The 12907-nt window shown below is 39.5% G+C and overlaps 1 long non-coding RNA gene across 3 annotated transcripts; it reads right to left on the bottom strand.

Annotated features, from left to right (window-relative positions):
* Positions 1-449: 449 nt before the first annotated feature.
* Positions 450-7075, bottom strand: LOC138843606 (uncharacterized). 3 transcript variants are annotated; one of them, XR_016233838.1, is made up of 3 exons: positions 5771-7075; positions 3060-3125; positions 450-2012 (listed from the first exon to the last, which is right to left on the bottom strand). It is a non-coding gene; the product is annotated as an uncharacterized LOC138843606 (long non-coding RNA). The 3 variants fall into 3 exon arrangements; XR_016233839.1 differs by having other exon boundaries at positions 3085-3125; XR_016233840.1 differs by lacking the exons at positions 3060-3125; positions 5771-7075 and adding an exon at positions 2291-3053.
* Positions 7076-12907: the final 5832 nt, after the last annotated feature.

Raw genomic sequence — 12907 nt, 5'->3', positions numbered from 1 at the left:
GGTTCTCAAGGTGTTGCTATGGTTTACTTTAATGTAAGCATGCTCAATTTCACATTCCTATAGCTGTAGTCAGAAATCAAAATATATTCCATAGTGAGTGTTCTTTGGAAGAGTTTTCCATCACTCAGTGACATATTCCCACTAATGTCTTCAATACAGAAGTGTCTGCCCTTAGGGATAAACATAGTTTAATCAGCTAAAAGTTTTGTTGTTTCACTTTCTCAAACTCACCTTAAGTGGCTTTTAATATTATAATCTATGGTATGAATTTGTATCTGGAGCCCTAAAGGTTAAAGTATATTAATTCCCAATTTATTGAGCTCTTACTATATGATGGGAAGTGTGTGAAATGTTGTACATGCATTATCTAATTTAACTTCATGATCAACCTAAATATAATTAGAGTTGTTAGAGTCGACTGCCCGAAAAACGTCACCAAGAGACATCTCTTATGCAAACAGCAAGGGGAAGCTTTATTGATTATCCAGCATGCTGGGGCTGTCTGACCATACATGAACAGAGCAGCCCCGAATAACCAAAGGTTAGGGTTTATAAAGGCAAAAACCGCAAAACCGGGAAGGGGGGAATACATGGTTGCTATGCACGGTTGCTATACACAGTTGCTAAAATCAAAAGAGTACATAAAATCAAAAGAGAGTATATGGTTACTGGGGTCAACATAACCTAAAACCTAAGTGAAATTAATATTTATCATAATCTTGACAATACCAGTTACAATATTACAATCAGCAATTATGACTTGACATTAATGTAAGACACAGACAAATCACATCTTCATTATTAGCCCAGGTAACCCAGGTGTAACCTTTCTACTTTTAAGCTTGAGCAATCATGCTAGGGGGTTTTTGTGTGTTGCCAAGGGTGATGTAGTGCACTGCTATTGTCCGACTATTTGAGATCATAGTTTCAGACCAGAGTCTCACGGTGGGGGGTGCTGTCTCAGAATGGAGTCTCAAGTGCTCCAAAATGGAGTCCCTACTGCCAAGGTGCTACTCTGTCTTATTTTTTTTACAGCTGTACCAGCAAGGTTTAAACCTGTAAGCTTAAGCTTAACTTTTTACACCTACACATATACAATTTTAACTCTTCATTCCCCACTCCTTGTTATGAGGATCTCTAATCTTAGAGATTTGTTTTTGTATCTTTTAATGTGACATATTGTTGTCTTATGATTATGAGTTTAACATTTTTAACTTGTTCCCGCACGAAGGTGATGAGTCTATTTAACACACAAGGTCCTATGGTTACAATTAGGAGTAGAACAATTAAGGGTCCTGTTAGGGCTGACAGTAGAGTAGTAAGCCATGGGGACCGGCCAAACCATGACTCAAACCATCCCTGTTGAGTTTCCCTCTCCTGTTGCCATTTTTCCAGTCGTTTTCTGAGTTTGGCCATGAAGTTTCTAACCACCTGGGTTTAGTCAGCATAAAAATAACATTTTTCCTTTAGGGCCGCACATAACACACACACCCCCTCATGAAAATGAGATCCAACCCCCGCCTGTTCTGTAATACTGAAATGCAGATACTGGGCTACATCTGGGAGATTGTGGAAGATTTGTCAGGCAGAAGGATCTCCACCTGGCAGGTTATCAGGTAGAAGGGGGCAGGGCAGGATGCAAAGGCTGGGCTGCCCATGAAACATTGTCAGGATGACTGAGATGCAGATGCATATGCTGGACACATTAGGCCTTTATGTCACACACACATAAGCTCATAACTGACTTTCTGCCTAATATTTTTTTCCTTAAGAGGTAATACCCAAAATTCTTCTTTGGGATTATGGATGGAGTTCCATCTTCTGTAACTTCTTCGAAGCTGGCATGTGGGCGTCGAGGGGGATTTGGGTATTTCCTCTTGCTACCTGTCTTATGGTGTGCAACAGTGGCCTTGGAAAGACTGTACTGCTTGGTCCAGAGGGCTGTTCAGGTAGTCCAGTGGAATGGGCTGGAAGCCTTGTCTGACGACCATTTGGAGTTAACAGCTTTTAGTCTGTTAGAGACAAAACAAATAAGGGCATTAAAAACACACGGTGTAAGGAGAAGCATCTATAGTTTCAGTACAGGAGTGGAGGGGACCACTTCCCCCTGGACTATTGGATAGACTTTTAAGGCCTGGCAGGGTGTGTGAGGCCCAGACCTATCCATGGGGTGCTGTTAAGAAAATTGTAAGAGATGCAAATCTCCTTTAAGGGAGGCACCCTGTTGACTCGCATTACATGGCTGGACTAGGAGAGTTAAATAGGAGGCTGATAGAAATAGGCAACTTACGTTTTACTGACCCTAAGCCATCCCCAGTAGCAGTGGCTGGAATTGGAAGCTGGGCAGAGGCTGGGCAGAGCCAAAGGCTTTTTAGCTCGGGGCCACAGGGTCTGTAGTTCTGAACCAGGAGTCCTTCGACACCCAGGGCAGTTCCGTGTCCAGTGGCTGTGCTCTTGGCAGGGCTGACAGAAGGCATTTGCTGTCACGACAGCTGCTTGCCCAACGCCCTGGCTCCTTATATCAGCAACAGGTGCACAGGTTTGGGGTGCACTGGCTTTGCTGGGTCTCCTTGACGGCAGATCACCGTGTAAAGCAGCCATTGATTGGCCTGTTGCCCATCCCTATATTGCTCCTGCTGCTAGCTTGCTCCTCATTCCCCTGGTCTCTAATAAAGTGGACCCTGGAGGCAGCCTCTATGATGCAAGTCAAGGGGGTGCCCAACCCAACCCTGATTTTTGGAGATTTTTTAATATCAGGGTGAGCTAGAAAAATTATGGTCATGGGCAAATTCTGACACTTAAGACCATGCCCATGAGGAGAACTATGACCCTTTAGGTAAGATCAACTGTGGTGACCTGTTTGTATACTTTGAGGTCGTCAGTTTAACTTTTTATCTATTTTTTTAGTTTGGTTTAAAAGGGGAGTTCTGCCCATTTAACGCGTACACTGAAGAATTGATCTAGTAGTTTAACCCCCCCCCTTTTTTTCTTTTGTTATGTTGTTTGGGGCCCTATACTGTGGCCAGGCATTATTACAGAAAAGGTCAGTCATCCCTTACATAAGGTCTGGGGATCAAACTGTACGTCACAGTGGAGAGTCCTGCAGAATAGTAGTAACTTCCCTTCTGGAAGAGAAAAGAGGAGAAGTGAGGCAGCAAGTTGGGTCTCTAGCCTGACTGCCTGACTTTCTGGGCTTTTAGATTTAACTGGCAGTTTAACCAGTGTTTACTGCATAGCCTGACTTAGAGGAGAAATTGTGGCAGAGGTCTCTGCCATCCTTTGGCTTCCGGGTATTTACCGTGTAGCCTGTAGACACGAGAGCTTTCTTGGGTTTCTGGAACCCAGTTTTCTAGCATCTGCCACATAACCATAACTTAACAGAGACAGTAGAGTACACAATGGATTAACATGAATTTTATGTCTCTTGTTGTCGAATAAACCAGAAATAATAAAAAAAAAACCTGTATATAAGAGTTTACATAATTTAGGATTATTTAACAGAGTCAAAAAGAGCTTACAAGACCTAACTCTAGAAATGGCAGAGTAATCGATTAAGCAGACACTGTTAAAATAGACGTTACAGTTTTTGCAGAAACAGATTCCAAGATTTATGATTTAAACCATTTTTAGATATTTACTAACATTAGTATATTTTTTTTAAACTCCATTGTTATAACAGAAGATTAGACTTTAACTTTAGGTCAGTGTAATTTTGGTATTAGCATTTAACTCTGTAAACAATATTTTAAAATGATAAACATTTTAAAACTTTTTATGACTTGTTTACATCTTTTGAAACTTTATACTCATAGTTACTTTTACATAGCCTTGAATTGTCATGTATGGACAACCTATGCGAATACATGTTAACAAACTCAAACAGTTTTTTTTTAATTGAATTTGAGATGTTAAAAGTATATATAATATATTTTTCTAAGTTTTATTTAGCACTGATGCCTAGATGACTTAAGACACTGAGTTATTAATGAACACCACACCATTATCTGAAATAAAAGTTAAAATTACATTTTTATGTTTTTAAGTAATATGAGGATAACACCTCCTGGACAGCAAACACTAGTGCATGTTTACAACTTTGACAACATCTTTATCATTAAGAGAAATAAGTTTAAAGCATATTAAAGACATGTAAAACTGAGCAAGCAAGCCACTGAGCAAACCGAAGGGTGTTTGCATTACCTCAATTTTCTGAACCAATCTGCATTGGCTTACTTTAGTTAACAACATAAAGGCTTGTATACACAGAATTTTACTCTTATTTTTATAAGACCGCTTTAGCTGGAAAGCAAAAACATAAATACAGTATAGGTCTGACACCATTTATAACATTTTAATATATTTTATATAATTTGAATTGACCCAAGCAGCTGTTACTTTAACAAATTTAGAGTCTCATTCTTTGAGAGTTCCAGGGATCCGGCTGGAAGCCCAAAGTTGGAAGACTCGGTTTAGAATTTAAGCTGACAGAGAGTCAAACCATTTAGCCAAAATTAGTACATTTCTGATCAGTTGGGTAATCACTCAGACATTAAAAACAGATAAACAATGTAAACAACTTTGCATTGTAGTTTTTCCAATCAAGACTCTAATGGCAATAGAAAAACGCGAAACCTTCAAGACAGGTGAACGCTCTCAGATGAGTCAGGGACAGCAGCACAGATTAGCTGCAAAGAGAAAAACCCATCAGGTTGGAAAGGGTTAATGGCTTAAGGTTCTGGCTCCCTTAGGTAAGGCCAGCAGTAATATTGAATTGGAAATTCCTCCAGGAGAGGAAAAAAGAAGCAGCACTGGGGTGGGGGCTCTGCCTAGAGATATTTGGCTATGCCTGCCTGGGTGCACCAGGCCACATGGACTAGAATAGAGTGCAGAGAAAGGCTGTAGTCCCCCATTTACAGGAAAGACTGCGCACACCAGGGCTTGGCAGGACTAACTGTGGGGTTGGGTAGGTGCGCCATTTTACCAAGAGTGTTGGGAACCTCCTATAATTTAACCAAAGCCAGATCAATTAGAACTACTGCAGACACTCAGTCAATTACAACAGATAGTTAACTTTAGCTCTTTTCCAGATTTAGTCCTCAGGCAATCAAAGCTTAGCAACAGTAATAGTTTACAAAAAACTTTAAGACGCACCAGAGCTACCATAAGCTGCAAAGACAGAAAACTTTCTACCAGGTTGGAAAGGGTTAACAGGTAACAGGTAACAGCTTTTCCCTAGGTGGAGAGACTTGTGGAATTTCCCTCTCCCTTTCTCCTGCCCAGTGGTATAGGAATGGAGATGAGGAGAGCAAAAGAGTGGGGGAAGGAGCCCCCCCCCCCCAGGAGGAGGAAGGCAGAAAGCAATGACCTCCTCCTGTCTGGGGGCTGAGTGGGGTTTGAAATCTCCTATCACTCAAGGTTACCCACTACCTAGTTGTCTGAGTTTACCTGAAGGGCCAATATTAGCCTCGACCGAAGCTAAGCCCTGCTCGCGTAGCAGTAGGCAGCGTGACCAGGCGTCCCTCCGAGAGAGAGACCTGGTCCTCGGGTCGCAGTCCGGCCGCCGGGAAGCCAAAGCGAGCTCAGGGGGTCTCCAGGCTCTCAGCCAACTGCCCTTCCTAATTTCCCTCCCGTTCCTTACAATCCCTCTGGAGTTTCGGCCGTAGCTAAGCCGTGGCCGGGGGGACTCCGCGTTCTCGGAGAGCTGTGGGGTGCCGGACACTCAACGGTCACTTCCACAGATCCGGTCCCGCTTGAGGGAAGGAATACTGACCTCCGATGTCTTCTCAAAATCCCAGTCCAGGTGCTCATGACGGCCAGGCAGGAGAATGGCCTCTTTCACTCAGCAAATGAGTGGTAAATGGAATGAGCCCTCCGGGGGGGCCCATCCACTCCTAGAGCAGGCCATTCAGAAAGACTGCTGCTTTACCTTCTTAATCAGAAGAGAGAGATTAGATCCCCTAGCCCCTACATCAGGCCAGTGAGCCAAAGTAAGAGATAGCGGCGTGGACACAGTTTGACCCATGTTACAGACAGAAAAGCAATTCCCCAAAAAACTGAAACCTAAAATGTAACCGCTGTTGGCACCAAACTCCCGCCTAGGGGAATTTCTGATGGGAGTTTCGCTGAGCGTCCTCAGTCTCCCGGTCCTCTCGGGGCGTCCCCCAAGGTGGTAGCCTGGGGCTTCCAGGCACGTCTGCCAGCCACAGTGCATACCGTGCCAACCCAAAATCTGAAACCGAAACAGGCCTGTAACCCGAAAAACTGAAACCTGAAGCGCGCATATACTGAGTCCCTACCTTAGGCGCCTTTATACTTACCCCAAGAGACTTCTATTGGAGGCGTCCACGGGCAGCCCCGATCTCGCTGGGGCCTCCAAATGTTAGAGTCGACTGCCCGAAAAACGTCACCAAGAGACATCTCTTATGCAAACAGCAAGGGGAAGCTTTATTGATTATCCAGCATGCTGGGGCTGTCTGACCATACATGAACAGAGCAGCCCCGAATAACCAAAGGTTAGGGTTTATAAAGGCAAAAACCGCAAAACCGGGAAGGGGGGAATACATGGTTGCTATGCACGGTTGCTATACACAGTTGCTAAAATCAAAAGAGTACATAAAATCAAAAGAGAGTATATGGTTACTGGGGTCAACATAACCTAAAACCTAAGTGAAATTAATATTTATCATAATCTTGACAATACCAGTTACAATATTACAATCAGCAATTATGACTTGACATTAATGTAAGACACAGACAAATCACATCTTCATTATTAGCCCAGGTAACCCAGGTGTAACCTTTCTACTTTTAAGCTTGAGCAATCATGCTAGGGGGTTTTTGTGTGTTGCCAAGGGTGATGTAGTGCACTGCTATTGTCCGACTATTTGAGATCATAGTTTCAGACCAGAGTCTCACGGTGGGGGGTGCTGTCTCAGAATGGAGTCTCAAGTGCTCCAAAATGGAGTCCCTACTGCCAAGGTGCTACTCTGTCTTATTTTTTTTACAGCTGTACCAGCAAGGTTTAAACCTGTAAGCTTAAGCTTAACTTTTTACACCTACACATATACAATTTTAACTCTTCAGAGTAATGTACCTGCCTCATATTGGGGGGATGGGATAAGTTAACTGGTCCATGATTACAAAGCTAAAATGTAAAAACATACAATATGGAATTCTATTATTGTATGATGTGTTGTCAGAGTCTGAACTCAGAATCACTGCTATATTACATTCAATTTAATAAATAAAAACATGACTACCTATAGTGAAAATTAAAACTATAGCAGTTGTTAATATAGTATTTAGTAATCTTTTTTATCAGTTATATGTACAGTGGAAAGACATTGTCAAAATTTTGAGTAGGAAGTTAATATATATATGAAATTTGGAAAAAGGACCAAGTCCCTTTTGACAAACTTCTTACTGTCAGTGCTTCCTTTATTAGGCATTATTTATCAGTAAAATGCTAACTGGGAATAATTATAGCTAAAAGCAAATAAAGCTTAAGGCTTTGCACTTCTGCAATCTAAACATAAGAATACCAATGATTCAACAGCAGTTGAAAAATGTTGACAAGTGCTTGTATACCCATTACTACACTGGGTTAGGCAGCCCTAACTGAAATGTGGAGGAATCCCAGATGGACATGATTGATTTAATCCATTTTCTTTCAAGCAGAAGATTCCCTATTTTAAAAGGTTCCTAAACAAATCCCCTACTTGCCAAGTGCAATTATTTCTGTGTCACATTTTTATTGGATACACCATCCAGAGGTCCTGCGTGGAGAAGGCTACATGTACATTCTGTAGAAAGGTCATATCTAGAATTTCTTGAGTACTGAAATGAACTGCCTTCCATAAAGATATACTGATAATGAACCAAATGGAAGTGACACAGCAAATGAACATCTGAAACATCAAACTTTGTCATTCTTTAAAAACAGAATGGTCACTTATGTTTTTCTGTTACATTAAATTCTAAGAAAATTAAATGCTATATCTGGGTGTCAAATATATTGAATATATTCCTTCTCAGTGTTGCTTTCTGTGAGATACAATGAATTCCTGTCTTAGAGGAATTTCTCTGTGAATCTCACTTGTTTTTAAATGTGCTTTCTTCACATATGTTAAAGATTAATTGATTTATGTTTTGTGAATCTTTGTTAAAATGTGCTTTTGAGGAAAATGCTTTTAAAAGAACATGAGACAAAGCATGGAAAATTATGATTTCATTTATCATTGATAGATAAACTGATCTATTTTGTGCCTTTCCTATAATTCTCTTTATCTAATCAATCTCTTGCTCAAGAAACAGAGAATATTATTCCATATTTTTAATTTGTCCATTTCTATTTCTAAAAATCTTCAATACTCTTCTATTCCTTCACTTTCAATCCACAAGGTTACATCTCCAATTATACTACTTTATTGAGGTCATTCGAAATAATATATAGACACCTTAGTATTTCCTATTCTCCATTGATGGCTTCACTGTCCTTTCCCATGATTTGCTAAAATACTGCTCACTTGCAGGCATTCTCTGTGTGTCTGGCCTTATTCCTGTTTCGTGGCAGCAGCTGCTTGCCTCCTTATACATTCCTCCTACTTAACACAGTATAGCACTGGTTGCAAGATCACCTTACAAAGAAATGAAAACTGTTAGTGTTAATTCTGAAATGGCAAAAAAAGTAAGTCAATCAACACAAGTCACTTAAATTATGAAGGAGTTAATATTTTAAAATCTTCAGTAGCCAGTCAAAGACTTCTCGGTCAGGTCTGACATTCTTCTCTGGAATCTGGGAATTCTTATCCTGATGCTTTCCATGTCTTCCTCATCTTCCAGGATCTTGCAGAGCTGTAGAAACTACTGAACTACTGAATAGGCAGATAGGATGGAAGAAACAAGGAATATGAGCACATGCATCTGTAAAACTATATGATTTCCTCTATGTGTGCACATGTGTGCATGTGCATATGTATGTATGTATCTGTGTGTGTAAACAGCTAAACAACTCTGTGATGATAGTAGATGTGGTCATATCAACACAATGAGCAAGGAATTTCTAATGTGGTCCACTTCATGTCATAGTAGTAACATTTTAATCAAAATCAGAATTTGAATTTATAGCTATTCTTTTCACCCAAATCCTTTCTGTGATCCACAAAATCTCTTATTAACAGCTGGAAGGAGAGTAAATAGATGCAGTCAATTTGAATATTTATGCCCTAGTGTTGAACATTTATTTATATTACCTGCTATTCCACTCCTAGACATATCCCAGACCCATCATAACAGCTCTCCTGACAATAGCAAAAACTTGAAGCAATGCCATTCAAAGTCTGAGGGAACAAATAAATTGTGATATCTTAACACAATAAAATATTACCCAATACTCACAGCAAATGAACTGCAGTGACAAGTGTCAATTTAGATGAATCTGGGGTGGGAGTTTTGCCTAGTGGCTAACACGCCAGTTAAGATGCCTACATCTCATATGGGAGTGTCTGGATACAACATTCAGCTACAGCTCCTAACTCCAGATTCCTGGGCCTTGGGAGACAGCAGTGATAACTCAAGTGATTGGGTTCCTGCCACTCACATCGGACACTGGGCTTGAATTTCCAGCTACTTGCTTCAACCCAGCCTATCCTCATGCCTTTTGAGCATGTGGAGTGTGAACTAGCAGATGAGACTTCTATCTATCTATCTATCTATTTATCTAACTATATCTCTATCTATCTATCTATCTATCTATCCACCTACCTACCTACCCGTTATCTATCATCTCTGTATCTCTGCCTCTCAAGGAAATAAATAAATAAGTAATGCATTATAGAAATACCTGTTAAATGTGTCAGACTATTCTTAAAAAACTCAAGTAAATTGCATACACTTTATGATACTAATAAAGATACAGTAAAAGCTTCATAACATGAAAACTTGAGATTGAGGAACTTGATATTCAAGATAACGGTTGCATTAGATAATGTGGGTAACCACACGAATAGAGACTTTTGTTTTCGATATTGTGCAAAAAGTCTCCCCAAATTTATTGGACTCAAACAACCCTTCATGGCACTCGGAAAATTGTACGTGGCATAGCAAGCTTCCCTCTGGTCCCTAAAATCCGCCCAAGCTGGTTATCAGTGTCAATGGTCAAGTCTGCAAGTAAATAAGCCATTAGTAGGGAGCTGGATTGGAAGTAGAACAGCTGGGACTTGAATTGGAGCCCATATAGGATGTCGACACCACAGGTGGAGGCTTAACCTGCTACTCCATAATGCTGGTACCTGTTTCAAATCTTATACATATTTAGTCATGATTTCTCAGGAATGGAGCATAAACGATTTTGTAAGTTTAAAAATTGCCCCTGAGAAGAGCTTGAGAAAGTAGAGCATCCAAATACCTTAGATCTCTTCTCCTGATGCAGTTAAGGAAATTGATTTGATATACTTAAGTGTTCACAAATAAGATACTACCAGGAAAACTTAGGCAGAGATCTTGAAAATTTGCAACAAAAGCTAAATGTAATTTCTTGACTAGTTTTTCCATAGTACATCTGTTTCATGAAATTTCTGAAAATCCTTCAAATGCATGAATCTCAGCATTTATTTGCCCCAAAATATACTCTTCTTTCAGTTTCATTTTCTATAAGCTTTTTGAAGCACCCTCTTGTATCAAGGAGAAAACCATTTTTATAAACCTGTAAAAGGTACACAGTGCATATTATGCAATGAAATTCATTACCAGAAAAAGAAAGAGGGCAGAGGTCTTGTTTCTATCCAGAAAAGTCTTATTGTTCACTGTCAACAGATGAGTACAAATTAGCCAGCACATGAAAAGTGACTAAATTATCTGGAATCTAATTTTGTCATAATTGATCTGGAAGTTTAGAGATACATCATGAATGAAAACTTTCAGATATTTTATTTATTGTAAACTAAAATCAAATATTATACAAAATGACCACTCAGTATTCAAACAACAGTAAAAAATGAAGGCACACATATTTTCCTTGAACTATTAAAATGACATTGGAAACATTTGATGGAAGGGATTTGCAAATTGCACCTTTTCTCAGAGGAGCATGATGGGTTGCTCTTGGACCAACCCTGCTGACCTTTCCCTAAAACACAAAAATTCCCCTGAAACCATCGGTCCACCTGTACTACCGTGCATGTCTGCTCCATTCTGAGGAAATGTCTCTCAGCCACTTTCTCCCCATATAACAAGCTATGAAAATAAACCAGCATTATTCATGAACATTTCACCAGCCTGAAACAACATGTGCAAAATAAAAATAAAATTTGGAAAACCACATCTTAAGAAAGCACAAATTCAAACCACAGGGAGAAGAAAAAAAAAAAAAAAGAAAGAAAAAGGAAAGGAGAGAACTCAGCCAGCCCCATAATAATTCTAGAAATTTTTTCAGTTAAAGTAGCTAGGCAGGCTCACTTGCCTCTCAAGCCTGAGGTTGAGAGGATATAACTCTTTTTTGGCATTACATGAAATAGCTTTTCCTAAAGAGAAAAAAATCCACACTCCTACACAGCCCTTGTGGTTATCCTTGAAGCACAATAGGAAGGCAGTCAAGACTCTCAGAAGAATACATTTGAGTGAACTGAATGACTTTAAAGGAAATCAGAAAATGACCTCCAGAGCAGTAATCTTCATAGAGATATTTATATTTTAATGTTTCTGGACATTTTGCTGCTTATCAAAACTGGAAAATAAAAGTGCTGGCTGGGACTGACCCTCCTGTCTCCTGGGAAATGTCGTTCTCCACAGTCATTTTTTCAAAAATTCTGACTTGAGACAAACCTCCTTTCTGGTGATTTCTGTCACTTTTCTTATTCCTGATTATATATTTGATGTTTTATGAAGACTAAAAACAACCCAGTCCTGTCCTTAAGAAGCTTATAGTTCACTCTAGTGGCTTCCTCAATCTTTCCACATCTAGTAAGAAATCCGTTTTATACTAGAGTCGAGTAAGCACACAACACACACAAATAGACACACACAACCAAATGAATATAACAAGGTCCTTTGAACATATTAAATTTAAGAGAGAAATCTCTCCCCAATGTTCTCATTTTCCTAGCAATTTTGTATTTATCAAATAAGTAAGTATGTATAAAAGGAAGCAGAGTGTATCTGTTTATCATAAAGAGCCATACATGCAAACATAGTAAAAAACTTTGGAAACACACTTTACTAAGTAGGTTGAAAATTAAGTTTAATGATTAACTCCAAGTGCACCCAAGACTATGTGAAACTCCCTAGAGTGCTGTACTATCTAATCTACTAAGCAGTGCTAGCGTGAAAATAATAGTAAAATTATTTTAACATGATAATCTTTAAAAATTAAGAGAACAAAATATTTCTACAATTTACTGACTATTTGCAATGTTTTGGGAAATTTACATGTGTTTTTCTGTTTAGACTTCAGAACTGTGACTTGGGTGTATTGATGGTCCATTTCACAGGTAGCAACACAGAGACTGAGAGAAGTGATTTGACATTCTCAAGGTAAAAAATACTCTATGTGCTGTCTCTCACAGCATGCCAGCATCAGAATGGCAGACAATCACATGTAAGTCATGCACATACATGCTTCAAGTCCAGCTCTGAAATGAGTACGAACATGTTTATTCAATACAAATGTCTGTCACAGAAAGTGCAGTGTGAGAGAGATGAGACCAACATGTATCACAGCTGCTGTGTTAATTTTTAGACTGTGTCCACCATGACATCTAATCTATAAGAAACTCATGTTTCTCAACACTTTTTTTTGTTTTCAGAAATTTTGTAGTTATATCATATATAAAAAGTTTAATGTTTAAATTTCTTCAATGCCTCTCTCCCTTCTCCCTCCTAGCCAGCTCCCACATATCTTTCAGCTGCTTTT

The sequence above is a fragment of the Oryctolagus cuniculus genome, chromosome 5 (assembly GCF_051225735.1).
Source record: "Oryctolagus cuniculus isolate XC-2025 breed Fujian yellow rabbit chromosome 5, ASM5122573v1, whole genome shotgun sequence".
Lineage (NCBI taxonomy): Eukaryota > Metazoa > Chordata > Mammalia > Lagomorpha > Leporidae > Oryctolagus > Oryctolagus cuniculus.
This window is presented reverse-complemented; position numbering and strand designations above follow the sequence as displayed.